We start from the raw sequence: 27,836 nt of genomic DNA, 5'->3' as shown, positions 1-27,836 counted from the left end.
GTTGGGTACATACATATTTATAATTGTTATATCTTTCTGATGAATTGGAAGATATATATATATATATATATCCTTTGTATCTTATATCATTATATAATATCCTTTCTTGTCCCATGTGACAGTGTTTGACTTAAAGTCTATTTTGTCTTTTATAAATATAGCCACCCTGCTCTCTTTTGGTTACCATTTGCATGGAATATATTTTTCCATCACTTTCAGCTCACGTGTGTCCTTAACTTTAAAGTGAATCTCTTGTAGATAGCATATAATTTGGTCTTGTTTTATTATTCATTAATCCACTCTGTGTTTTTTGATTGGAGAGTTTAGTTCATTTATGTTTAAAGTAATTACTGAATGCAAAAGATTTACTATTGCCATTTTGTTAATTGTTTTCTGTCTGGATTGTATTTCTTTTGTTCCTCTTTTCCTCTTTTGTTTTCCTATGTGTTTTGTTGATTTTTTGTACCAATTTTTTGTATCATTTATATAGTGGTTACCATGAGGATTACATAAAACATATTATAGTTATATAATAGTCTATTTTAAACTGATAACAATTTAACAACAACCACAAACAAAAACTCTATACCTTTACTTCTCTCCCCACATACTTCAAGTTATTTATAACAAAATTTACATCTTTTTATATTGTGAATCAATTAAAATTTATATTGTGGATCCATTAACAAATATTCTTAATATTTTTGTTTTAGCATCCTTTCATTTCAACTTGAAGAACTCCCTATGGCTTATTGTAAAGCAAGTCTAGTGACGACATACTCCAGGTTTTGTTTGTCTGGGAATGTATCTTGACTTCATTTTTGAAGGACTGTTTTGCTGGGTACAGTATTTTTCATTGGCTTTTTTTTTTTTCTTCCACCACTTTGAATATATCATCCCTCTCCCTTTTGTCTTGCCAGGTTGCTTCTGAGAAATCCTCTGATAGTCTTATGGGGGGAAGGGTTCCCTTGTACATCATCAGTCATTTTTCTCCTTCTGCTTTCAAAATTTTCTCTTTGTCTTTGACTTCTGGCAATTCGATTATAATGTGTCTCAGTATAGACTTCTTAAGGTTCTTCCTGTTTGGGTCCTGTTGGCTTCATGAATCTGGATGTCCTTTTCCCTCCCCAGATTTGGGAAATTTTCAGCATTATTTCTTTAAATCAGTTTTCTGGCCCTTTTCCCCACTTCTGCTAGGAGTCCAGTGATGCATATACTAGTTTGCTTGATCATGTCCTATAAGTCTCATAGGCTTTCTTTACTCTTTTTCATTCTGTATTCTTCTACTCTTCTGACTTGATATATCAAATGACATATCTTTGAGTTCACTGATTCTTCTGCTTGATAGAGTCTGATGTGGAAGTGCTCTATTGAATTTTTCAGTGCATTTATTATTTTCTTCAGCTCCAGAATTTCTGTTTGGTACTTTTTTATGATTTCTATCTCTCTGTTGATAGTCTCATGTTTTTCATATGTTGTATTCCTGATTTTGTTTATTTGTCTATCTGTGTCTCTTGTAGCTCACTGATCTTCTTTAAGACAATTATTTTAAATTCTTTGTCAAGCAATTTATAGATCTCCATTTCTTTATGTTGAGTTTCTGGAGATTTCTTTTGTTCCTAAGATAGTGTCACATTTCCCTGATTCTTTATGTTCCTTGTAGCTCTGCATTTGTGTCTGCCTTTTTAAAGAAGCAGCCAACTCTTCCAATCTTTATAAACTGGTCTCAGTAGTTAAAGACCTTTACTAATAAGCCTGGCTAGAGATTCTGGGAGCCTCTCAAACATTTTCTGTAGATGTGCACTCCATTCCTCTTCTTCCCTTCTGGGTGAGAGGTTTGAGGTTTGTGTGCCTTCTCCCAATCTCACAAAGCCATGCAGAGACCACTGTAACACTCTGCTCCTTTTCTTAGGATAGTTCACTGAAATGCTGGGATGTTGGGTACAAGCTCTGTTTCTGTCTCTTCCTCCTGAGGAGAAAATTATGAGGTATGTGCCTTTTCCTTATTCCACACAGCTGCTCCAGCTGCTGAGAGCTACTAAGCCCTTTTCCATAGGGCAGTGCACTAAAATGCCCAGATGATGGGTGTAAGCTCTACTTCCCTTCCTTTCTCCTAAAGGAAAAATCGCTGGATTGTATACCTTCTCTCAACCCTGTAGAGGAGTTCAGGATGCTGAGAGCTGCTTGCCCCTTTTCCTAGGGCAGTGTACTGGAATACCAAGAGGCTGGATGCATGTTCCACATCTCTCCCTAAAGCCTCAGCTTTGTGAAACTTCTCTCAATCCCATGCAGTAGGCTGAGTGCCCCTGCCCCTTTTCTTTTTTAGCTGCCCAGTAGTTCTGACTATGGTGGTTGCCTAAGCACTCTGAGTGAGGTAAGACAGAAGTAGGTCTCTTGAGTAGCACCCTGAAAGGCTGGGGATGTCAAATGCATGTTTTACTCACTCTTTCCTCTGATAAAGAAATCATGAGCAAGGCAAATCTCTCTCAGCACTGAGTTATGCTGGCTTAGGGAAGGGGCTGACAGGGGTAAAGTGAAGTTGTTCTACTTAACAATTTTAAAGTGTTTTTTCTCAATTTTGTCCTCATCTGAGGTATTGCAACTTCTTGACTGGATTTTGGATATCTCATAAAATACATTTATCAAATGTTTTATTACTGCTTCTGTCAGGAGGAACAAGTGCTGAGACTTCCTATTCCATCATCTTCCTGACAGCATAGACAGAATTACTGAAAATTTTCTTTCCTTTTCTCCTTTGGTGAGATAATATTTTCCCACTCAGCAATTATTCCATGAGTAAAAGAGATAAAATTATTTTGCTGCTATGTGTTATGAACTACAGGAAGAATAGACATGTCTCAAAATCAACAACAACAGAATTTTCTGTGTGATCAGGGTCATTCATACTCTAAAAAGTAAATGCATTTCCAGATATATTTAGCTATGATAGGTATTGGGGAAATGTTCCCTCAGCTGACAGAATCCCTTTTAAAAATATATTGCACCATCTCAAAGTTACCTATTTTAAAATAGGGAATCATAGAACTTTTTTATATATTTAAAGATGAGATAACAAGCTCTTCCTGGCTCCTATCTGGACTGGAGCACTGAGTGTATGGGTGGTAGATCAACTAGAAATTTAAAGAAAATGACTGTTCCAGGATGAATTAGATTGAAATTTTCCCATCAGTATAATATTTTCTAACAGAGATATTAATGAGATTATAAGTGATTATGTCACCTGGAAGAGTCTAGTTTTCAAATTAACATAATAGTTTACAAGTAAAATAAGATATACATGCATTATGGGAAAGTGTATTTTATAAATCAAGAACATTTAAAAAGGGAATTACCACTTGGAAGAGCTGAAAGAAAAAAATAGCAAAGAAGTCAAAGAACAAAGAACTAAATATTTTCATATTAATTTAATGATTTATAAAGCACAAAATACAAATGATCCCTAAATAGCCAGCCAACAAGATAAGAAATTAATTTTGTAAACATGTAATTTAAAGATTTCTAAAGACTCCTCATTTAGCATTGCAGAAAATAATTTTAATAAAAACAATTAGTGAGGATTGATCATATAATCTAAAGATGAAATTGACACAGGATACAAAGGTATAACTATAATTTAACCAAATTTAATTAATGGGTTGACCAGAAATACTGAATGCCTTTGCTGGCATCAGCATTGTAAAAATTACTCTGGGAATTATAAAACATTAGGCAAAGAAGCTTAAAAATCTCAAAATAAGAATTCAAATTCATTAAGCATGTATCTAGCATATACTAAACAGTAAGCACTGTACTAATTGTGGAATACATGGATGACTAAGGCATGGTCCTAATCATGGAAGATTCAGTAGCATAATTGAGGAACCAAATATAATGCAATAGGAAACTGTCACAGTAATACAAATAGGAAAAATAATTTATGAGAAGAATTGTCCTGGAAAAGTTGATAAGTTTCAGTGACTCTAAATCAGTTTTTCTCAAACTTAAATCTCATGTTCTCATTTAATTTCATTTGAAAATTGAAGAAGTATGAAATAATATAACAAAAGTTAAAGCAATGGCAATTTTAACATGGCCTTACTCAAATTACACACATATTTCTTGAGATTTTACTATACCTTCTTTAGAATTATGCCTTTTGCTCAAGAATCACTGTACTAGATTCAGATTAGATTTGAATAAAGAAAAGTATTAACATATAGAGGATGTTTAGGCTTAAACTAAACTTACATGCTGCAGTGGATGTCTACTAACCTTTATTGCCTTGTCACAAAACCACAGTCTAAAGAACTAACTATGCCAAAACCTAAAGGATGGGCTGCAGGCAAATATTTAACAAGTAGGGCTCCCTGCCATTATGATGTCTTTTTGCTGCAGTAACCCCTGTACCTACAAGGTACTACATAACTAAATTTCTCAATAACTATCTGTTATTAACATCATCTCTATTTGTAAACCTGACATTTAAACCACAACAGGGAGGCTTTTTCTGGCAACCCACACAGGCAGAGAAGTTTTCAAGAGACTATTAAATACATGTCCCACTCTAGCTTTGGTCAAGATAATGTAGTTATAGTAGTTTTCTGTTGCTGCTGTAACAAATTACCACAAACGTAGTGGCTTAAAACAACAAAATTTATTCTCTTACTGCTTTGGAGGTCTGAAGTCCAAAATGAGACTCATGGGGGCTAACTTCAAGGTGTATGCAATACTGGTTACTTCTGAAGGCTTCTGAAGAGAATACGTTTCTTGTCTTTCCAGCTTTCGGAGGCTGCCAGCATTCCTTGGCTCATGGTCGCATCATTCCAAACTCTGCTTGTGTTGTAGCATCACTTTCTCTTCTGATCTGACTTCTCCTGCATCCTTCCTGTCAGGATCCTTATGATTACACTGGGCCTGCCTGGGTAATCAAGGGTCACATCCCTACCTCAAGGTTCTTAATCTCATAAGCAAAGTACCTTTGGCCATGTGAGTTAACATATTCATAGGTTCAGGGTATCAGGGCATGGACATCTTTGTGGGCCTGTATTCTGTCTACCACAGTAGCCTATCTTGAGGTGAAGTTTCTCCAGGTCCTCCTGTCTGAGAGAGGATCTTGCCTTGAGGGAGGAATGACACAGAAAAGCTATGCTGTGATTTGGCCCAGGTCACTTCAGTCCCCTGAAGATAGTACTTCATCTCATCTACCATGCCCCAAACTCTCTTACTGGGGTATCTGCAGGCTAATTTCCAATTTAATTTTTGAAATTTACTCTAATTATGAATTTCCTGAGAAATGTCATTTGATATCTAAATTGAATATGAAGTAGTCCTGACTTCTTACAAAACAAAAATAAAAGAACTCTCAAGTTGATTAGCTGGACATTTCATCAAATCCTTTTGTTTAAAAATTAGTAAGTTCTTCTGCATACAAATGGCAGGACAGTGTCTATAGTTACATGAAAGATTACCTTGAAACATTAGGCTTGGGTGCTCAGGAACTTCACTGTAACAATAGCAGGGATTTACTTTACAAAGTGCTTTGTACCATTGAGAAAGAACAGTGATGTCAGTACTGAATTATGTATTAACGGCTGACTTCAATTTAAAAGTCACAGTTAATATGTTTCAAATAAAAGAAAGCTCTCAAAAGAACTCATTTAAGCTAGTTAATCATAAGAACAAAACAAGTTCTTCCCTTCTTGGTATTATCAGAATTTAGAGTAAACTCCCCAGAGGAAGTGGTGGAAACAGGTAGGATAAATGTTCCCAAAGAAATAATGACTCATCTGGAAGTTTATAATTAAAATCTGGGCCAGGCATATCAAACACTCTTACCAAAGTGAGCTCAACAGCAGAAGTTTTCTTCAGAGCAAAAGACAGTATAACCTAGACATATAAAAAGCACTTTTTCTTTAAAATAGGATGAATATAATGGTCTTTCATTCACAGTATCTTTAACAATGGTCCCTATTTTTGGTTTATTCTTAGAAAAAGAAACCAAATCCTCTGCAAAAGATTCACTGAAGCCATCAGTTTGTCAACATTTAATAAATGTCCACATCGGTCATTAACTCAACAAATAATTACTGAGCACTTAACACATGCCAAGCCATGTTCTAGGTGCTAGAGGTGTAAAGATAATCAAAGGAGAAAAAGCACCTATCCGCATGGAACTTATACTAAGTGAAGATTCTACGAATAATACCTAAATAGCAATTAATACCCAAATAACAAGTTAATACTTAAATAACTGTCTCATGAGAAATTGTTACATATACATTGTTTCATTTACAATGTTTCATGTACACTGAAAAAAATTAAAGCAAACTAAGTAATTAGGTTGTGATGGATAGGGTAGTGGTATTTTCGATAGGTTGGTCTGGAAAGACCTATCAGAGAAAATGGCATCTGTACAGGGACTGAAAGGAAGTGAAGCTGCCAGTCATGTGAAGATCAGGAGAAAGTGCATTCCAAGCAGAAGGGACTACAGGGTAAAGCAAGCTCCTGAAATGGGGAAGAGTTTGACATGCTCAAGAAGGAGTGAAGCCGCTGTGATTGGCCAGAGTGCGCAGCAGCAAGAGTGGTAGGAGGAGATAAGGTCTGTGTAGCCTGGGGCCATGAAGTTTATTCTGAGGACAATGGGAAACCTTTGGAGACTTTTCAGCAGAGAACATGCCTGATTTCTGTTGTTAAAATTCACTCTAGCTATTTATGTAGTGGATTATGTAGGACCCAAGAGTAGATGCAGAGACAAGGTAGAGGCCATGTCAGGTAAAAGACATTAGTTACTTGGACTAGGTCTGAATTCTATCCACTGAAGACACACCACCATATAGCAATCATTGATTTAGTGTGTGTAATGCATCCTGAATGATTAGGTTAGTGGGGTGCCAACCTGCTGCCTCAGCTATGCCTTCAACGAGTTGTCTGATTACTCTCTCAACTTGACAGCTTCTGGGGTTATGGGATGGGATACAATCACTAGATCTCATGGTCATATGCTCATTGCCTCACTTCCTTTGCTGTTAAGTGGGTTCCCCCCACCACCACATGGCTATAGGAGGGAGTGGAACGAGAGGCACTGGGGCATCAATGGTAGATGACATGAGGCTCCCAGAGTTCTGGGCTATCTGGTTGTGCAACTTCCTTGTGCCCCCAGGCCTACATGTGCTTGATCACAGATTTACCATTTCCACAACCTCACAATAGGTGAGAGCTGTTAACAGCACTCCCAGCAGCTAGGAAAAGTGGACCTTCATTCAAAAGCGGGAACTGGGAAGTACATCATGGCACCCACTGCATTCTTCAGAGATTTCAGATGCTAATTAGTTTCCTCATTGTACCTGGCACAAGGATCAATATTTTATCCTCTTTCAGAGTAGGAAACTGAGATGCAGAAGATTCTTTTGTGTAACTGTCTAACATATCTCATCTCTGTGTTTCTGCAAATGAAGCCACAGAGCTCTATAGAATACAGAATCCCTCTGACAACTATTTCATTTACTCTAAATCCTTTCTCCACTAAGTTGCGTACTGCTAGTTCTTTTAACTCTACATGTTTCTCAAATGGTTCACCCTTCCCTGCACAAACTCAAGTTCATTGGTGTCCATCCTGAATTTTGATGTTGTTTCTCATGAGCAAAGACTATCTAATTCTATATTTTACAGATGGCATTTAGAAATTATATCTAACACCATATCATTTTTACTCTTTTTTTTTAATAAATTTATTTATTTTTGGGTGTGTTGGGTCTTCGTTGCTGTGCGAGGGCTTTCTCTAGTTGCAGCGAGCGGGGGCCACTCTTCATCGCGGTGCCTGGGCCTCTCATTGTCGCGGCCTCTCTTGTTGCGGAGCACAGGCTCCAGACACGCAGGCTCAGTAGTTGTGGCTCATGGGCCTAGTTGCTCTGCAGCATGTGGGATCTTCCCAGATGAGGGCTCGAACCCGTGTCCCCTGCATTGGCAGGCAGATTCTCAACCACTGCGCCACTAGGGAAGCCCCCATTTTTACTCTTAAGTAAACGTCCTCTTCTTAGATTTGGCCTCTTGTTCCAGACTTTGAAAGTATTTGAAACCCTGTTCTGTGATCCAACCTATTATTCAGCTAAATGAACTATAGAACTCTCTGCTAGTGTGAGAAATGTTTTCAAGTCATAGCTTTTACCGCTTAATAGTTCTACTGTACAAGAAGAGCTTTATAACACTGTTGAATCACTGGAATTCTATTAAGGTTATGCAGTTAAAGTCTTCAGTAAACTTTAGTATCATGCTAATTTTAGCTTACTCTCACCAAATGTTAGCAACTATCAAAAATACACTTCAGTTTTAGTAAGCAACCTTCAGTTATAAAAAAAATAGAAGTCCAATGACTTTGAGACCACTTACCTATAAGAACAAAAGAAGCAACTTGAATGTCTGGATACATTTTAACCCCTCAGATGGGCTTCTGGTGGGCCTTCAAATACCTGTTGAGAGATATCCTCTACATCTGATTCAGGCTATTAATCCATTAATCTAATTTTGAACATGCTTTACTTGTCATACAGCCCACTTTTTTCATTTTGTTCAAGCTGGTATCATAAGATTTCCCTGGCTTCCTTCTCTTAATCTCTGACCAGAAAAGTTTGTTCTTGGTTTATGCCTAGATCTGAAGGGAACTGGGGCAGTCATAGAGAAAGAGAAGAGCCAATATGGGCATCTCTGGAGACATGCTGGAGGCTGTGACGTCACTGCATGCTCCTGCATGCTTGTCCTAGTAGGTATGGCCAGTGCCCTCAGTTCTGAATATTTACTATCTCAAACATCGTCGCTAAAGAAGTATGTTGGTGAGTCACACAATAAGCATTATTCCCTCAAAGTTTTAGTAATGCTAAGATGAGTATCTAAACTGATAATAAAACTGCTGATTTCTCCTATAATTTTTTTAACATAAACCACCATTTCTCCGTAAATCAGTCTATTCCATGTTACTTCCTCAATCAGCCATGGCCCAACGTAAGCCTTAGTTGGAGGGCTTTTCATTGTTTGCTGTAGAGGTATATAGCTGAAACACTGATCCTGAGCCTGCACATTCATAATGATGATGTTCAATCATTCTATAGGTCAAAATAGGCTTGGAAATGTCAGGAAAATTGGCAGCTTCTATAATCTCTCTAAGGTAGATTTTACTGTTCAGAGACTACATCTAAATACACCTGAAACTGGAATGTGTGTGTATTATGTATATGTGTGTATACACTATATCTATGCATTTATATGCATATACATATATTGTATATATTATGTATATGTTGTATATATTATGTATATGTGAATATATATTATGTATATGTGTATATGTATATATGTGTGTGTGTATATATATATGTATATATGTGTGTGTGTATATATATATATATATTCCACCCCCACCATGGAGGAAATAGATGGAAAACAAGAAACAGTCAAATAAATTAATTACAAACTAATTAGGTCAAATTAAGAGTCCAAATGGAGTTGATCATTTTCTATTTCCTCCTTTCATTAACTTTCTATTTGACATTTAGATTAATATAGCAATGCATATGTTGAGTACTTTTAATGCCACCAGTTTAGCCCTTTTTAAAGGAAAGCATAGAACATTCTGGTACTGCCTTCTGATTGCATCTTGATTGAAATATTTTTTTAAACTGAGCAGAGTCTTCCAGAAAGTCCTGGTTCCGGCAGCACTCTGTTGGCACACCGGGGATCGAACCCGTGCCCCCTGCATTGGGAGCAGAGTCACAGAGCCTTAACCACTGGGCCATCAGGGAAGCCTTTTTTTTTTTTTTTTTGGCTGCACTGTGTAGCTCGCAGGATCTTAGTGTTTCCAGACCAGGGATTGAAACTGGGCCTTCAGCAGTGAGAGTGCAGAGTCTTACCCACTGGAGTGCTAGGGAATTATATCTATATATATATATATAAAATTCCAAAAGCCAGTCTACTTTGTTTAGACTTCCTTATTTCAGAAGAGGAAATTGATACAAAGGAAGACAGATTTTTCTTGGCCCCTTCATTGCTGATGACAAAAATTCCGTAAGGAAGGAGAGTGTCAGGGGTTCCCACTGCTCTCTTTTGCTTCTTGCTCTTCTCTTGAAATAAATTTTGAAAATACCACAGTGAGCTTTGCAATTAAATTGCTTTACCCAAAGCAGATGTTCTTAGGAGCATTTTCCCTTCTGCAGTATGGGGACTCATAGTTTCTCCACTCATTCGTCATGTTAACTAGTATCTAAGAGAACTCATGAAGTGGTTGGTCAGAAAGAAATCAGATACATGAGTAAGAGTTCAATTGTTGCTTTTAAACTAAATTATTAAACTGTAAGCCATCTGAAATAGCTAAAAGACTGAAAAAGACAAATCAGCCACCACCTACATATTTTATTTCATTACCTTTTTGGTTTATACTGTTTTAGTATTTTTGCTCAGTTTGAATAATGAAACAATTAATTAGTTTTGCCTTTAAAGTAATGCTATTATAAACATGTAATCAAACTGAATAACATTATGAAATAGATTTTATGTATTAAAATATGTATTTTTAAGGCAAGTCTTAATTTAACCCAGGCAGTGAAATCTCCTTTCCTGTATACCTGAATGGTTTAGTATATTTTATCTTCCACTGAAATTATTTCTCAGAAATCTTTCTATTCAATTTTATAAATGTTTTCCTTTTTAGATTTTAAGAAGCCAAAGTTGTGACCTAAAATATAAGAACACTTTAAGCATATATTAGCTTAACATGAGAGTTAAATAGAAACACTAAATGCCTTAAAATATTTTCAAGTTTGGGATATCTGAAATTAACACACTTGGCTCTTGATATTTGGAGAGAAATGTTTTTCTGAATGTGTAGTTGAATTAAAAAATACAGCTTGACCATTTTAGTTCTATATAGAAATTTAAACTAAAGGCAATACACAACAACAATATAAAAGATTTTAAGAACTTTTACATAGTAAAATTATCTTACATTCGTATGTGACTTCAATTAACTGAAGGTAAAGTCTATAGTTTGATCCAAACACCACTGAAAGTTTTATCGTTCACTTGGATTTACTAAGGGTGAAAATAGCTTTGTTTTTCCTTTGAATCATTTCCAAGTTACTGCTAACTAATATATATATATATAATATATATTTTTTAAAGTTATTAATTTTTATGACACTTTCTCCATCTGGAAAATAAAGTATGCATTACTTTCATATTCAAGGTCTAATATACAAGATTTGAGTTTTGCAGAGCAATAACATAAGGGATTTTCAGAGGGGTCTGGAATGGAGGCTGGAATATAGGAGGCAGAAGCTTATATGGCTATGGGAGCAAAGCACAGGTTCAGCTTTAAATGATCACTTTAAGATGGTTCCTTACATACAAACCAATATTTAACATGTAGATGTGTTGCACTAGTAGGAAAATAACCTTCTACTGCCCATGATGATACAGAGGAGCTGCTGTGTCCTCTAACAAGTCTGAGCATGGTCGAGGCTGAGCAGTCTATTCTTTGGAGAGTTTACTGTAATTTTGTGACTTACTTATTGACAAAAGTTTATTTTCTTTTTAAAATTTATCCAAGATTAGTCATCAAATGATTTTTCCCTAAAAGTTTAAGGTTCTCATCAAAATATTTATGGTTTTCTGAAGAGATGGAGACTACCAAAAGAAAAATTAACTGAAAAACTACACATTAGGAATTGCTATGTTCTAAGATATACTCTCTTTTAGGATGTATGTGCATACTGGATAGTGGTTTTATGTGCATACGTGTTGTTCCATAATGATACTTACATTCTTGCTGATATAGAAGAAGTAGCGTGGTGTAATGTACCCAGGGCTGGAATGAGGACCAGGAATCCTTGGTAGCTGTTTTAGTTTTGCCATTAACAATCTGCATGACCTTATAAAAGTCATTGATCCTCTCTGGGCCTCAGTCCCCTCATTTATAAAATGAGAAGCACAGACTAGATGATTTCTAAAATCTTTTCCAATTCTCATAATTAAGGCCCCTCATTCCACTGTGATTCTTAAAGATAAAATTTTAATTATTTTATGGTCCATTACACAGTGGTTTTGAAATAAGAATGCATTGACTGACATATATCCTCACCCTTGACGTGGAAATTTGTTTTGTAATTATGTCAAAAATATCTTTCTCAGATGATGCTCTCTAAACATGGTAAAAAAAAAGTAGTAAAAATAAAATATAATACACTATCAATATTGGAATATATTTAGCACACCAAACAACTTTTATTTGATCTTTAAGAATCCATTGCATCATTAACACTGATTTTTTAATAGAAACAATTTTTTTAGTGGAGAGTCTACGAAAGATTTTGAAGAGACAGGGAAAGAACAAGATTTTCAAAAAGTGTAGCAAATGGCGAAACCATTTCATAAAACACAGACTGAATCTGAGAAAACCAAGCCTACAAAAAGAGTCTGATTTTCCTGACACCTCCTTCTTTAATCCACATGGTAAGGACCTCACAGGTCCCATACCTTTACTGGGTGCCCTATTTTTTTAATTTATCTTTTGTATTTTTATAAACTTATTTTGGAGGATTGAAATTTATAATACTAGTAGTACTAAGGTCAGACCTGTCCCAAGGCAAAGCAGTTTTGGATGTATATATTTATTTGTACTCTAACACTTTTATTGAAAGCATTTTGACTGTGATAAAACAGACCAGTTTCTACTATGCTTAACCAAAATTATTTGTCAAGTTCAGCTAACAGTTGCTAATAAAGCATTCACAAGACCCAGTCCTCCATCACCAAATCCTCTAAAAATAACCTCATGTTTTTCTTACGGTTTAGTTGCCTAATACAATTCAGTGTTCTGTCATATATTGAAGTTTCATTCTATAAAAGAAATACTCTGCAATAAAATATGCTCTCACCAATGGTATAAAATAGGATTTTAAAACAATTATTCATTTAGTTGTATAAATACTTCAAAGAGAGCGCAAAACTACATAATCAGGTTATAAGAATTCTTTGAATATCTTTCTTCTTTTGTTGGCTTATTAACCTTGTTCATAATTTGTCCATTTTTCCTCCTCCCAACACAAAATAGAAGTTAAGATTTAAACTGTGAGGTAATTAATAACACAATGTAGTATAGAAAGTTACACCTGTACAAAATGCATGAGAAGTGCCCATGACTAACCGCTTTAATTTTCCTCTCCTTGCCTCAAATATTTTCTCAGGTATTTCATGTTTTTTGTCTCCATGTGACCAACCATTGCAAATTTAATTAAGGATTTGTAAATATTCCCCACCCCTGATAAAATCTGATAATTTGTTTTTCTCATACTATTTTCTCATACATACTACTAATGCAATGCCAGATTCATGCAGAAAACCTTTTAACACAGAAAAGCAAATTGTAAGAGAGATAAATGAGCTTTTAAAGAGCACATACTAACGCAGAATGGGATTTATTTTCACAAAAGAGTCCCTATTTTCAGTTAGTTTCTTTCACAGTGTACTCTTGAATCTTATGAAAACATAACAACAAAACCTGAAAAAAATTCCTTTCCAGAATGTTTCAGGAATGTTTTTCACTGAGAATAAATATATCTCAAGACACTTCACATCATATGCCTTTCCAAGGGCTTTTTTTTTCCCACACACAATTGAGGAGTATATTCAGAATATTTTGGTAGAGGCACTGCTGCCCAGACCTGCCCAGTTAGAAGTGATGGCCAATGCAGACACCCTGCTGTGCCAGGCCTTCATTCTTAAATGAATGGATCTGGGAAGGTGGGTGATGGGGGAGGGACTGGAGCAGTAGAGGCAGGAGAGCTTGTTTCCCAACTTCTTTGAAAATAGTATAATAATTTAACAATTGTTCAGCTAATAACTGTTTAGCTGAGCCAGTGCGTTCCCTGCCCTGTATTAACTGAAAGTGTATCTTTCAACATTATTCTCACAGTACACACAATGGAAATTTAGAAATTGGGGTATTTTGTTTACTAATTCAAAAAATACTTATTGAGGACATAGTAGGTGCCGGGCTAGGCCCAGAAGAAAGGAAGACTATTAGGGCAATCCTCTGCAGAAGAAGTTGCACTAATGGGGGAAATCTTGTATAAAGTCTAACAGCTACATTTCCTACTGACTTTCTTCTACCCATATTGTGTTTCTATTACTCTGCATCTTCTGGAAATAAAAAAGGACTGATCAAACACTATCTTCTCAAACTAAAATAAAGTCAATTTGACTTTTCCACCTAAAACTAGAAAAATTGATTTTTCAACTCTTGCATTCATTCCAGACAGATATGCTGAGTTCTACAAAGTTTGACCAATAGTCATTAGATTTATTTTCTCTTTTCCCTGTCCTATTGGAGGGCATTCTTGGAAACATTTAACTTTGTCCAGGCATTCTGTAGGCTGCCTTCTTGTAACCAGAGAAGAGGATGTGCATCTTCTTTGACCCAGGAGGGCCCCTCCTCCAGCTCCCCTGACACAGGAGGCCCCCCACCTGCCACAGAACATTCCAGGCCTCCCCCACCCAGGAGGGCTCCTGAGGGTACATGGGGAGAGTGCGTTTCTCTTGAATGAAACATTTCCTGTTTAAAGACAAGCATTTTTGTTCAGTTGACACTCATCCCCTTCAGTCTTAAAGCTGGGGCATTTGCGAAAACAACAACTTTCTGTTTGCTCCTGTCTGTCGGCAGGGCAGCTGGAAAGCTCAGAAATAAGCCACCCCATTCAGGACCTAAAGTCCAGAAAAATATCTCGTGAGAAGAACCCACTTCTTCTGAAATACTGCAGATTAAACAATAGTTAGTCATCAATAAGTACTTCAGAAATACATATTCATTTACCTTAAAATTGTATAGAGAATTATTGGTTTCTCCTGGAGCTAAGATGAGTGAAGAATAAATAAATAACCAAAGTAAACTAACACCTTAATTTACATGTTAATAGAGGGATTATAATACAAATAAAGATAGGGGTGTGAAACCAAGACCAACAATCAGTTTAACCTGAGCAGCCTTAAGGTGGAGCTGACATTTTCTTAGGGAGTTGATCCACCTGTCATGCAGCCTCAGCAAAAATTTTTTTTCATTCTCTAAGTGAGAATAGATACAGACTGTCCACCACTTGATTAAGAGATTAGCTGATGTTCAAGTCAAAACCCAATATGAACTCAGCACCATAGTAGCATGATTCAGCAAAATGGCAAGAACACAGTTTATCTTTTCTTACTTCTCTATTTGTAGGTTAAGTTGAGGAAAAACCTAATGAGTTGTACAGAGCAAATCTTGACATCATGGTAAAAATATGTGGCCTTTTAAAATTTATGGAAAGTTCTCCTCTGTGTAGAGGTGGGAGTGGTGGGGGGATGAATAGGGTAGAGAGGGGAAGACAGTCACTGACTTGGTAAAAAGCAAGAAATTAAAATCAATCAGAATCACAACCAGTGTTTTGAAAAGTGTCTCAAAGTATATTTAGTGCATATTTTAAGTCATAAAGAAAAATTGTATAGGATTTATATAATTATTCTGTTTTAAGGAGCTATGTGGCTCAAAGGAATCCCAGCAGACCTGAGGAAGAGAAACTCTTCCCCCCAGGCCCTCTGTTTAAGGACACAGCTGCTCAGTCCAACACAGTAGCTTTCAGCCATAAGCGATTATTAAGCGCTTGGAATATAGCTGGTCCAAACAGAAATGTGCTGTAAGTATAAAACACACAATGGATTCAGAAAACTGAGAACACACAAAAAAAACAATAATGTAAGATACTACATAAGTAATTTTGATTTCTAATTTTTTAAAAAAAATTTTGGAGAATAGTTGCTTTATAATGCTGTGTTACTTTCTAATGTACAGCAAAGTAAATCAGCTGTACGTATACATATATCCCATCTATTTTTTGATTTCCTTCCCATTTAGGTCACCACAGAGCACTTAGTAGAGTTCCCTGTGCTATATAGTAGGTTCTCATTAATAAAACTGAAGCATATTCTCTAAAATCAGGAATAAGACAAGGGTGCCCACTCTCACCACTATTATTCAACATAGTTTAGGAAGTCCTAGTCATGGCAATCATAGAAGAAAAAGAAATAAAATGAATTCAAATTGGACAAGAAGAAGTAAAACTGTCACTGTTTGCAGATGACATGATACTATACATAGAAAATCCTAAAGATGCCACCAGAAAACTACTAGAGCTAATCAATGAATTTAGCATAGTTGAAGGATATAAAATTAATACACAGATATCTCTTGCATTTCTATACACTAACAACAGAAGAACAGAAAGATAAATTAAGGAAACAATCCCATTTACCATTTCAACAAAAAGAATAAAATACCTAAGAATAAACCTACCTAAGGAGGTAAAAGACCTGTACTCAGAAAACTATAAGATACTGATGAAAGAAATCAAAGATGACACAAACAGATGGAGAGATATACCATGTTCTTGGATTGTAAGAATCAATATTGTGAAAATGACTATACTACCCAAAGCAATCTACAGATTCAATTCAATCCCTATCAAATTATCAATGGCATTTTTCATAGAACTATAATAAAACCTTTTACAATTTATATGGAAATACAAAAGACCTCAAATAGCAAAAGCAATCTTGAGGAAAACAAAAAACAGAGCTGGAGGAATCAGGCTCCTGATTTCACACTATACTACAGGGCTACAGTAATCAAGACAGTATGGTACTGGCACAAAAATAGAAATATAGATCAATGGAACAGAATAGAAAGCCCAGAGATAAACCCACGCACCTATGGTTACCTAGTCTATGACAAAGAAGACCAGAACATACAATGGAGCAAAGACTCTTCAATAAGTGGTGCTGGGAAAACTGGACAGCTACATGTAAAAGAATGAAAGTAGAACACTCCCTAACACCATACACAAAAATAAACTCAAAATGGAATAATTTTTATATTGAGGAGAGCAATCAAGATGGCAGAGTAGTAGGATATGAAGCTCACCCTCTCCCACAAATACAACAAAAATACTACATGTGGAAGGATTCTCACAGAATATCTACTGAATGCTGGCAGAAGACCTCCGACTGCTGAAAAGGCAAGAAACTCATCACATAATCAGGTAGAAAAAAAGAAAAAAGAAAAAAGTGAGAAAGGACTTGGGATGGAACCTGAAGCCCTGAGAGGGAGCTGTGAAAGTGGAAAGGTTCCTGCACCCTGGGAAGTCACCTCACCAGTGGGGAGTTGGCCAGGACAGAAAGGAGCTTCAGAACCTCAGAGGAGGATGCAGCAGCTGGTTTGCATCAGCCAGAGCAGAGGGAGAATTGCACAGATGGGTCAGTGCTGCCAACCTGCATGGCCCATCCTGACACAAAAATCTGCCAATGCTGGCAGGAGCTGGGTACTGGAACTCAGGCTTCAGAGTCCAGAACCAGAGAGAGGACTGGGGTTGGCTGTGTGGAGACAGACTGGGAGGGCTGCTGGAATTCAGTGCAACCATGGCTGGGGTTGATGTATGTGGAGGAAGCCTGGGCTGCCTTACAGTCCAGCCACCATTGTTTGGGGGGGTGCACAAAGGGAGGGGTGGGATCTGGATTCTAGACTTTTTCCATGTACACATTCTCACAGAGGGCAGGACACTACCTGCATGGGTCCCAAGAGTGATCACAGGCCAAGGCTAACTGTCCTGGACCCCAGAAGTGACCATGGGCTCCTGGCTCTCCTGCATGGACCCTAGAAGTGGTCACAGGCCCCTGCCAACTACCTCCTGGACTCCAGGAGTGGTTGCAAGCCCCCACCACCTTCCTCCCAGATTTCAGGAGTGGTCACAGGCCACAATTGCCACTCACCCAAACTCCAGGAGTGGTTGCAAGAGCCAAATCCACTCCCATCTCATACCCTGGGGGCACACCTGAGCTGCCCATCAAGCCAAGAACCCAAAGACTGGGCACCAGCCACCACATCTGAACACCCTCTATCAAGGGGGTAAGGACAAGCACACACTGAGAAAAGAGGCAACAGGCATCCATATTAAAAACAGCCCTTACATTAAATATACTAAACCCACACAAGCTACATAGGGAAGACCCCACATATGAATAGCCCTCCAAAATCATTGTAGTTAATTGTTTCTCCTATATTCACAGAGTAAGAGGAATATAAGTAAAATAAAGAAGCAGAGGAACCACTCCCAGTTAAAAGACCAAGAGCATTCCCCTGAAAGAACAAACAATGAAGCAGACCTCTTCAGGCTAATAGATACCTATTTCAAAAAGGAAATCACGAAAATACTGAAGAAATTAAGACTATCAACAGAAATGAAGAGTATTGTAAAAAGGAACTATAAAGAAGAAGCAATAAAAATTAGAAAACTCATTTGCAGAAATGAAAGCTGAACAGTGAAGAACAGAATGAGTAAAGGCAATGAAGAGCAGAATGAATAATGCAGAAGAACAAATAAGTGACCTTGAAGATAGAATAATGGAAATAACCCAATCAGGACAAAAGACAGAAAGCCAAATTAAAAAAAAAAAATGAAAGCAATATAAGAGAACTATGGCATTATATAAAGTGTGCCAACCTACACATAGTAGGGATTAGAGAAGGGGAAGAAAGAGAAAAGGGAATCAAAAATGTATTTGAAGAAATTATGGCTGAGAACTTACCAAACCTAAAGAAGGAAACAGATATCTAGGAACAGGGAGCACAGAGGGTTCCAAACAATATAAACCCTAACAGACCTGCACCAAGACATATTGTAACATAAATGGCAAAATTTGAAGATAGAGGATACTAAAGGCAATGAGAGAATAATGAAGAGTAAATTACAAGGGAAGCCCACATAATGCTATCAGCTGATTTCTTTACAGAAAAGTTGCAAGCCAGAAGGGAGTGGAAAGATATATTCAAAGTCCTGAAAGGGAAATATCTGCAACCTAGGATATTCTACTTAGCAATATTATCATTTAGAAAAGAAAAATAGGTAAAGAAATCCTTAGATAAGCAAAAACTAAAAGAATACAGCAATACTAAAATTATCCTAAAACAAATATAGAAAGGTCTTCTCTAAATAGGAAAGAAGTAAGAATCTATATGAAAGGGAAAACCACAATTGAAAAATAAATCACATAAATAAGCCAGTACACAGATTAAAAAATAAAAATTAAAAAATTTCTGTGAAAGTGATTATAACCACAATGAACAGCAAAAGGATGAGCATGAAGATGTAAAAGAGGACATCAAAATCATAAAATGTGGGGGAGGAGAGTAAGAAAATGTAGATATTTTTTCCTAGAATGTGTTTGAGCCTATATGACTACCAGTCTAAAGAAAGTAGATATAGGAAGGGATTCACAGGCTTGAAAAACAGGGTAACCACAAATAAAAAATATAAGATAGATTTACAAAAACCAAAAGAAGAAAACATATGTATTATACAAAAGAAACTCATCAAGGCACAAAAGGAAAAAGAAAAAAGGACAAAGAAGTAATATAAAATCAACAGGAAAACAAGGTTTAAAATGAAAATAAAGACATATCTATCAATAATTAACTTAAATGTCAATGAACTAAATCCTCCAATCAAAAGACACAGAGTGGTAGATTGGATTAAAAAAAAAAAGCCTACAGTATGCTGCCTACAAGAGACCTACTTTAGTGCAAAGGACCCATGTATTGAAAGTGAAGGAAAGGAAAAAGACATTTCATGCAAATGGTAATGACAAGAAAGGTGGTGTCACAATACTCCTATCAGACAAAATAGGCTTTAAAACAAAGCCCATAAAGAAAGATGAAGAAGGACCTTATATAATGGTACAAGGATCAATACAAGAAGAGGATTTTACAGTTGTCAACATACTTGCACCTAATATAGGAACACCCAAATCCAAAAAAAAGTACTAACAGATATAAAGAGAGAAATTGACAGAGATACAATAATAGTAGGAGACTTTAACACTCCACTCACTCTTCCAGACAGAGAATCAGTAAGGCAACAGAGAAACTAAATGATACAATAAAACAGTTAGACTTGATATTTTCAGGACATTATATCCAAAAACCCAGAATACACATTCTTTTCAAGTGCTCATGGAACATTCTCTAGAACTGACCACATACTAGGGCACAAAGGAAGCCTCAACAAATTTAATAGCATAGAAATTATCTCAAGCATCTTTTCTGACCACAATAGCCTGAAAGTAGAAATTAATCCCAGGAAAAGAAATGAGAAAAAAAAATAATTACATGGAGACTAAAAAACATGCTACTAAAAACCCCAATGAGTCAGTGATGAGATCAAATAGGAAGTTAAAAAAATATGGTGAGACAAATGACAATTAAACCACAATCATACAAAATCTGTGGGATGCAGCAAAAGCAGTTATTAGAAGTTCATAGTGATACAGGCCTTCCTTAAAAAATAAGAAAAATCTCAAATAAACAACCTAACCTAACACTTAAAAGAATCAGAAAAATAAGAACAAACAAAAATTAAAATCAGGAGAAGGAAGGAAATAATAAAGATCAGAGAGGAAATAAATAAAATAGAGATTAAAAAAATAGTAGAAAAATTCAATAAAACCAAGAGCTACTTCCTTGAAATGATAAACAAATTTGACAATCCCCTGGCCAGGCTCACCAAGAAGAAAAGAGAAAGAACACAAATAAAATAAATGAAAAAGGAGGCATAACAACTGATACCACAGAAATACAAAAAACCATAAGGGAATACTATGAAAAATCATAAGCCAACCAATTTGACAACCTGGAAGAAATGGACAAGTTTCTAGAAACAAACAGTCTACCAAAACTGAATCAAAAAGAAATTGATAATTTGAACAGACAGATCACTAGAACTGAAATAGAATCTGTAATTAAAAAACTCCCTACAAACAAATATCAATATAGCTTCACAGGTGAATTCTACCAAACATACAAAGAACTTACACTGATCCATCTCAAACTCTTCCAAAAAATTGAAGAAGAGGGCACATTTCCAAGGACATCTATGAAGCCAATATCACCCTGATACCAAAACCAGATACCAAAACCACCTAAAAAGAAAATTACAGGCCAATATCTTTGATGAATATAGATGCAAAAATTCTCAATAAAGTATTAGCAAACTGAATACAACAGCACATAAAAAAGATCATACACCATGACCAAGCAGGATTCAATCCCAAGTTCACAAGGACAGGTCAACATAGGTAAATCAATCAATGTGTTACACCACATAAACAAAAGAAAAGACAAAAATGACATGATCCTCCCAATAGATGCAGAAAAAGCACTTTACAAAATTCAACATCCATTCATGATAAAAAAAAACTCTTACCAAAGTGGGTATAGAGGGAACATATCTCAAAATAGTGAAAGCTATTTATGATACACCCACAGACAATATAATACTCAATGGTGAAAAGGTGAAAGCCTTCCTGCTAAAATCTGGAATAAGACAAGGATACTCACTCTCACCACTTCTCTTCAACATGGTATCAGAAGTCCTTGCCATAGCAATCAGGCAAGACAAAGAAAAATTTTCCAAATTGGAAGGGAAGAAGTAAAATTGTCATTATATGTAGATGACATGATACTATATATAGAAAACTCTAAAGCCTCCACACAAAATCTACTAGAACTGATAAACAAATTCAGCAAGATAGCACTATACAAGATAAACACATGGAAATTGGTTACATTCCTTTACACCAACAATAAAATATCAGAAAGGGAATGTAAAAGACTTTCTGGCAAGATGGCAGAGTAAAAGGACATGAACTCACCTCTTCTTACAAAAACAGCTAAGTCACAACCAACTGCTGAACAACCATCAACAAAAATAATGCTGGAAACTATGAAAAAGACACCCTACATCCAAAGACAAAGAAGCCACAACAAGATAGTAAGAGGGGTGCAATCATGATAAAATCAAATCACATACCTGCCGGGTGGGTGAACCACAAACTGGAAAACAATTATACCACAGAAGTTCTCCCAGAGGAGTGAAAATCCTGGGCCCCATGTCAGGGTACCCAGCCTGGGGGTCTGGAAACTGGAGGAGGAGGCCCCTGAGAATCTTGCTTTGAAGGGGAGTGGAGTTTGATCTCAGGAATTCCACAAGACTGTGGGAAATAGAAACTCCACTCTTGGAAGGTGCGCACAACATCGAGTGTGCACCAGGACCCAGGGATAAAAGCAATGACCTAATAAGAGATTGGACAGACCTACCTGTTAGTATTGGAGAGTCTCCTGTGGAGGTAAAGGGGGGTGGCTGTGGCTCACTGCAGGGAAAAAGACACTGGCAGTGGCAGCTTGGGTGAGTACTCATTAGCATAGCTCCATCTACCAGCAGGTAGGAACCAGGCCTTCCCACCAAGAAGCCTGCACAAGCCTCTTAGACAGCCTTATCCATGAGAGGGCAGAGAGCAGGAGCAAGAAGAACTACAAACCTGTAGCCTGTGGAAAAGAACTGCAATCACAGAAAATTAGACAAGATGAGATGGCAGAGGAATATGTCCCAGATGAAGGAACAAGGTAAAACAAACACCATAAGAACAACTAAGTGAAGTGGAGATAGGCAATCTACCAGAAAAAGAATTCAGAGTAATGATAGTTAAGATGATTCACGGTCTCAGAAAAAGAATGGAGGCACAGATAGAGAAGATACAAGAAATATTTAACAAAGACCTAGAAGAACTAAAGAACAAACAAACATAGATAAACAATAAAATAACTGAAATGAAAAATACACTAGAATGAATAAATAACAGAGTAACTGAGGCAGAAGAATGGATAAGTGACCTGGAAGACAGAATGCTGGAAATCACTGCCATGGAAGAGAATAAAGAAAAAAGAATACAAAGAAATGAAGACAGTCTAAGAGACCAGTAGGAAAACATTAAATTCACCAATGTTCACATTATAGGAGTACAAGAAGGAGAAGAGAGAGAGAAAGGAGGTGAGAAAATATTTGAAGGGATAGTAGGTGAAAACTTCCTTAACGTGGGAAAGGAAAGAGTCACCCAAGTCCAGGAAGCTCAGAGAGACCCAGGCAGGATGAACCCAAGGAGGAACACACAGAGACACATAGTAATTAAACTGACAAAAATTAAAAACAAAGAAAAAATATTAAAAGCACAAGGGAAAAGTAACAAATAACATACAAGGTACTCCCATAAGGGTATCAGCTTATTTCTCAGCAGAAACTCTGCAGGCCAGAAGGGAGTGGCATGATATACTTAAAGTGATGAAAGGGAAGAACCTACAACCAAGAATACACTACCCAGCAAGGCTCATATTCAGATCAATGGAGAAATCAAAAGCTTTACAGACAAGCAAAAGCTAAGAGAATTCAGCACCACAAGACCAGCTTTGCAACAAATGATAAAGGAATTTTTCTAAGCAGAAAAGAAAATGCCACTACAAGAAACAAGAAAATTACGAATAGAAAATCTCACAAGTAAAGGCAAACATAAAGTAATGGTAGGAAATCATCTGCACACAAATATGATATCAAAACCAGCAATTGTGAAAAGAGGAGAGCACAAATACAGGATATTGGAAATGCATTAGAAGTTAAAAGACCAGCAACTTAATACAATCTTGCTTATATATAGATTGCTGTATGAAATCCTCATGGTAACCACAAACTGAAAATCTACAACAGATACACACACAAAAAAAAGAAAAAGGAATCCAAATGCAACACTAAAGTTAGTCATCAAAGCACAAGAGAACAAAAGCTGATAGGAAGAATAAAAGACCTATCAATACAAAAACAAGCCCCAAACAATTAAGAAGATGGCAATAAAACATACATATCAGTAATTACCTTAAACATAAATGGAGTAATGCTCCAACCAAAAGACACAGACTGGCTGAATGGATATGAAAACTAGACCTGTATATATGCTGTCTACAATAAACCCACTTCAGATCTAGGGATACATACAGACCGAAAGTGAGGGAATGGCGAAAGATATTCCACAGAAATGGAAATAAAAATAAAAATGGGGTAGCAATACTCATATCAGACAAAAAGAGACTTTAAAATAAATATTTACAAGAGACATAGAAGGATACTACATAACTAAATAATAACAATTGTAAATATATATGCACCCAACATAGGAGCTTCTCAATATATAAGGTAACAGCCACAAAAGGGGAACTCAACAGTAACACAATAATAGTGGGGGACTTTAACACCCCACTTTCAGGAATGGAAAGATCATCCAGACAGAAGATCAATAAGGAGACACAGGCTTTAAATGACACATTAGACCAGATAGACTTAATTGATATTTACAAAGCATTCCATCCAAAACAAGCAGAATACATATTCTTATCAAGTGAACATGAAACATTCTCCAGGATAGATCACATGCTAGGCCATTAAGCAAGACCTGGTAAATTTAAGAAAATTGAAATCATATCAAGCATCTTTTCTGACCACAATGCTATGAGATTAGAAATCAACTACAAGAAAAACAAATGTTAAGAAAAATCACATTGAGGCTAAACAACATACTACTAACCAACAAATGGATCATTGAAGGAATCAAAGATGAGATCAAAAAATACCTAGAGACAAATGAAAATGAAAGCACTATGATTCAAAACTTATGGGATGTAGCAAAAGCAGTTCTAAGAGGAAGTTTAAAGAAGTTCTAAATTTCTAAGTAAGTTTATAGTAATACCATCTTACCACAGGAAACAAAAAGCAAAAATTAACCAACTAGCCTGACACCTATAGCAGCTAGAAAATGAAGAACAAACAAAATCCAAAGTTAGTAGAAGGAAAGAAATCATAAAGATCTGAGCAGAAAAAAATGAAATAGAAATAAAGAAAACAATAGAAAAGATCATTGAAACTAAAAGCTGGTTCCATGGGAAGGTAAACAAAATTGATAAACTTTTAACGAGGCTCACCAAGAGAAAAAGAGAGAGGGCTCAAGTCAATAAAATTAGAAATGAAAAAGGAGAAGTTACAACAGACACCACAGAAGTGCGAAGGATCATAAGAGACTATACAAGCAACTATATGCCAATAAAATGGACAACCTGGAAGAAATGGAAAAAATTCTCAGAAAGGTACAGTTTCCCAAAACTGAACCAAGAGGAAATAGAAAATATGAACAGACCAATCACAAGTACTGAAATTTAAACTGTGGTTTAAAAACTCCCAACAAATAAATGTCCAGAACCAGATGGTTTGACAGGTGAATTCCATCAAACATTTCGAGAAGAGCTAACACCTATCCTTCTGAAACTATTCCAAAAGTTGCAGAGGAAAAAAAAAAATTACAGAGGAAGAAACATTCCCAAACTCATTCTATGAGGCCACCATCACCCTGATACCAAAACCAAAGATACCATTAAAAAAAAAAATTGCAGGGCACAAAAATCCTCAACAGGGCTTCCCTGGTGGCGCAGTTGTTGAGAGTCCGCCTCCCGATGCAGGGGACACGGGTTCGTGCCCCGGTCTGGGAAGATCCCACATGCCGCGGAGCAGCTAGGCCCGTGAGCCATGGCTCCTGAGCCTGCGCATCTGGAGCCTGTGCTCCGCAACGGGAGAGGCCACAGCAGTGAGAGGCCTGCATACAGCAAAAACAAAAAACAAACAAACAAAAAAACCCCAAAAAACAAACAAACAAAAAAAACCTCAACAAAATACTAGCAATCAGAATCCAACAATACATTAAAAGGGTCATACACCATGATCAAGTGGCATTTATCCCAGGAATGAAGGAGTTTTCAATATCCACAAATCAGTGTGGTACACAATATCAACAAATTGAAGAAAAACAACCATCTCAATTTGATCATCTCAACAGACACAGAAAAAACTTTTGACAAAATTCAACACCCATTTGTGATAAAAGCTCTACAGAAAGTGGGCACAGAGGGAACATACCTCAACATAATAAATGCCACATATGACAAACCCACAGCAAACATCATTCTCAGTGATGAAAAACTGAAAGCATTTCTTCTAAGATCAGGAAAAAGACAAGAATGTCCCCTCTCACCAGTGTTATTCAACATAGTTTTGGAAGTCCTAGCCCCAGCAATGAGAGAAGAAAAAGATATGAAAGGAATCCAAACTGGCAAAGAAAAAGTAAAAGTGTCACTGTTTGCAGATGATATGATACTATACATAGAAAATCCTAAAGATGTTATCAGAAAACTATGAGAGCTCATCAATGAATTCAGTAAAGTTGTAGGATAAAAAACTAATACACAGAAATCAGTTCCATTTCTATACACTAACAATGAAAGATCAGAAACAGAAATTAAAGAAACAATCCTATTTACCATCACATCAAAAAACAAAAACAAAAAACCTAGGAATAAACATACCTAAGGAGGCAAAAGACGTCTATTCTGAAAACTGTAAGACACTGATGAAAGAAATCAAAGATGTTGCAAACAGATGGAGAGATATACAACGTTGTTTGATTGCAAGAATCAATATGGTCAAAATGACTATACTACCCAAGGCAATCTACAAAATCAATGCAATCCCTGTTAAATTACCAATGGCATTTTTTACAAAAAATTTAAATTTAAAATAAAATTTATATGGAGGCACAAAACATCATGAATAGCCAATGCAATCTTGAGAAAGAAAAACAGAGCTGGAGGAATCAGGCTCCCTTTGTCAGATTGTACTACAATTCTAGTCATCAAAAGAGTATGGTACTGGCACAAAAACAGAAATGTAGATTAATGGAACATGATAGACAGCCCAGAAATAAACCCATACACCTATGCTCAATTAATATATGACTAAAGAGCCAAGACTATACAATGAAGGAAAGACAGTCTTTTCAATAAATGGTGCTGGGAAAACTGGACAGCTACATGTAAAAAATGAAATTAGAGCATTCTTTAACACCATACACAAAAATAAACTCAAAATAGATTAAAGACCTAAATGTAAGACCAGATACTGTAAAACACTTAGAGGAAAACATATGCAGAACACTCTTTGACATAAATCACAGCAATATCTTTTTCAAGCTGTCTCCTAGAGTAATGGAAATAAAAATAAACAAGTGGGACCTAATTAAACTCAAAAGCTTTTGCACAGAAAAGGAAACCATAGACAAAGTGAAAAGACAACCCAGAAAATGGCAGAAAATATTTGCAAAAGATGCGACCAACAGGGGATTAGTCTCCAAAATTTACAAACAGCTCATGAGGCTCAATATCAAAAAAACAAACAACCTAATCAAAAACTGGACAGAAGATCTAAATAGACATTTCCCTAAATAAGACATACAGATGGCCAAGAGACACATGAAAAGATGCTCCACATTGCTAGTTATTAGAGAAATGCAAATCAGAACTACAGTGAGGTATCACCTCACACCAGTCTGATTGACCATCATCAAACTATCTACAAACAATAAATGCTGGAGAGGGTGTGGAGAAAATGGACCCCTCCTACACTGATGGTCAGAATGTAAATTGATACAACCATTATGGAGAACAGTATGGAGGTTCCTTAACAAAGTAAAAATAGAGCTACCATATGAGCCAACAATCCACTTCTGGGAATATATCTGGAGAAAAACATGGTTTGAAAGGATACATGCACCCCAATATTCATTGCAGCACTGTTTACAATAGCCAAGACATGGAAGAAGCCTAAATGTCCATCAACAGATGAACAGGTGAAGAAAAGTGGTACATATATACAATGGAATGTTACTCACCCATAAAAAAATGAAATAATGTCTTTTGCATGAACATGTATGGACCTGGAGATTATCATACTAAGTTAAATAAGTCAGACAGAGAAAGACAAATATCATATGATATTGCTTATATGCAGAATCTA

Source organism: Leucopleurus acutus, assembly GCF_964270905.1.
Source record: "Leucopleurus acutus genome assembly, chromosome: 4".
NCBI classification, from domain to species: Eukaryota; Metazoa; Chordata; class Mammalia; order Artiodactyla; family Delphinidae; genus Leucopleurus; species Leucopleurus acutus.
Note: the sequence above shows the minus strand (reverse complement) of the source record.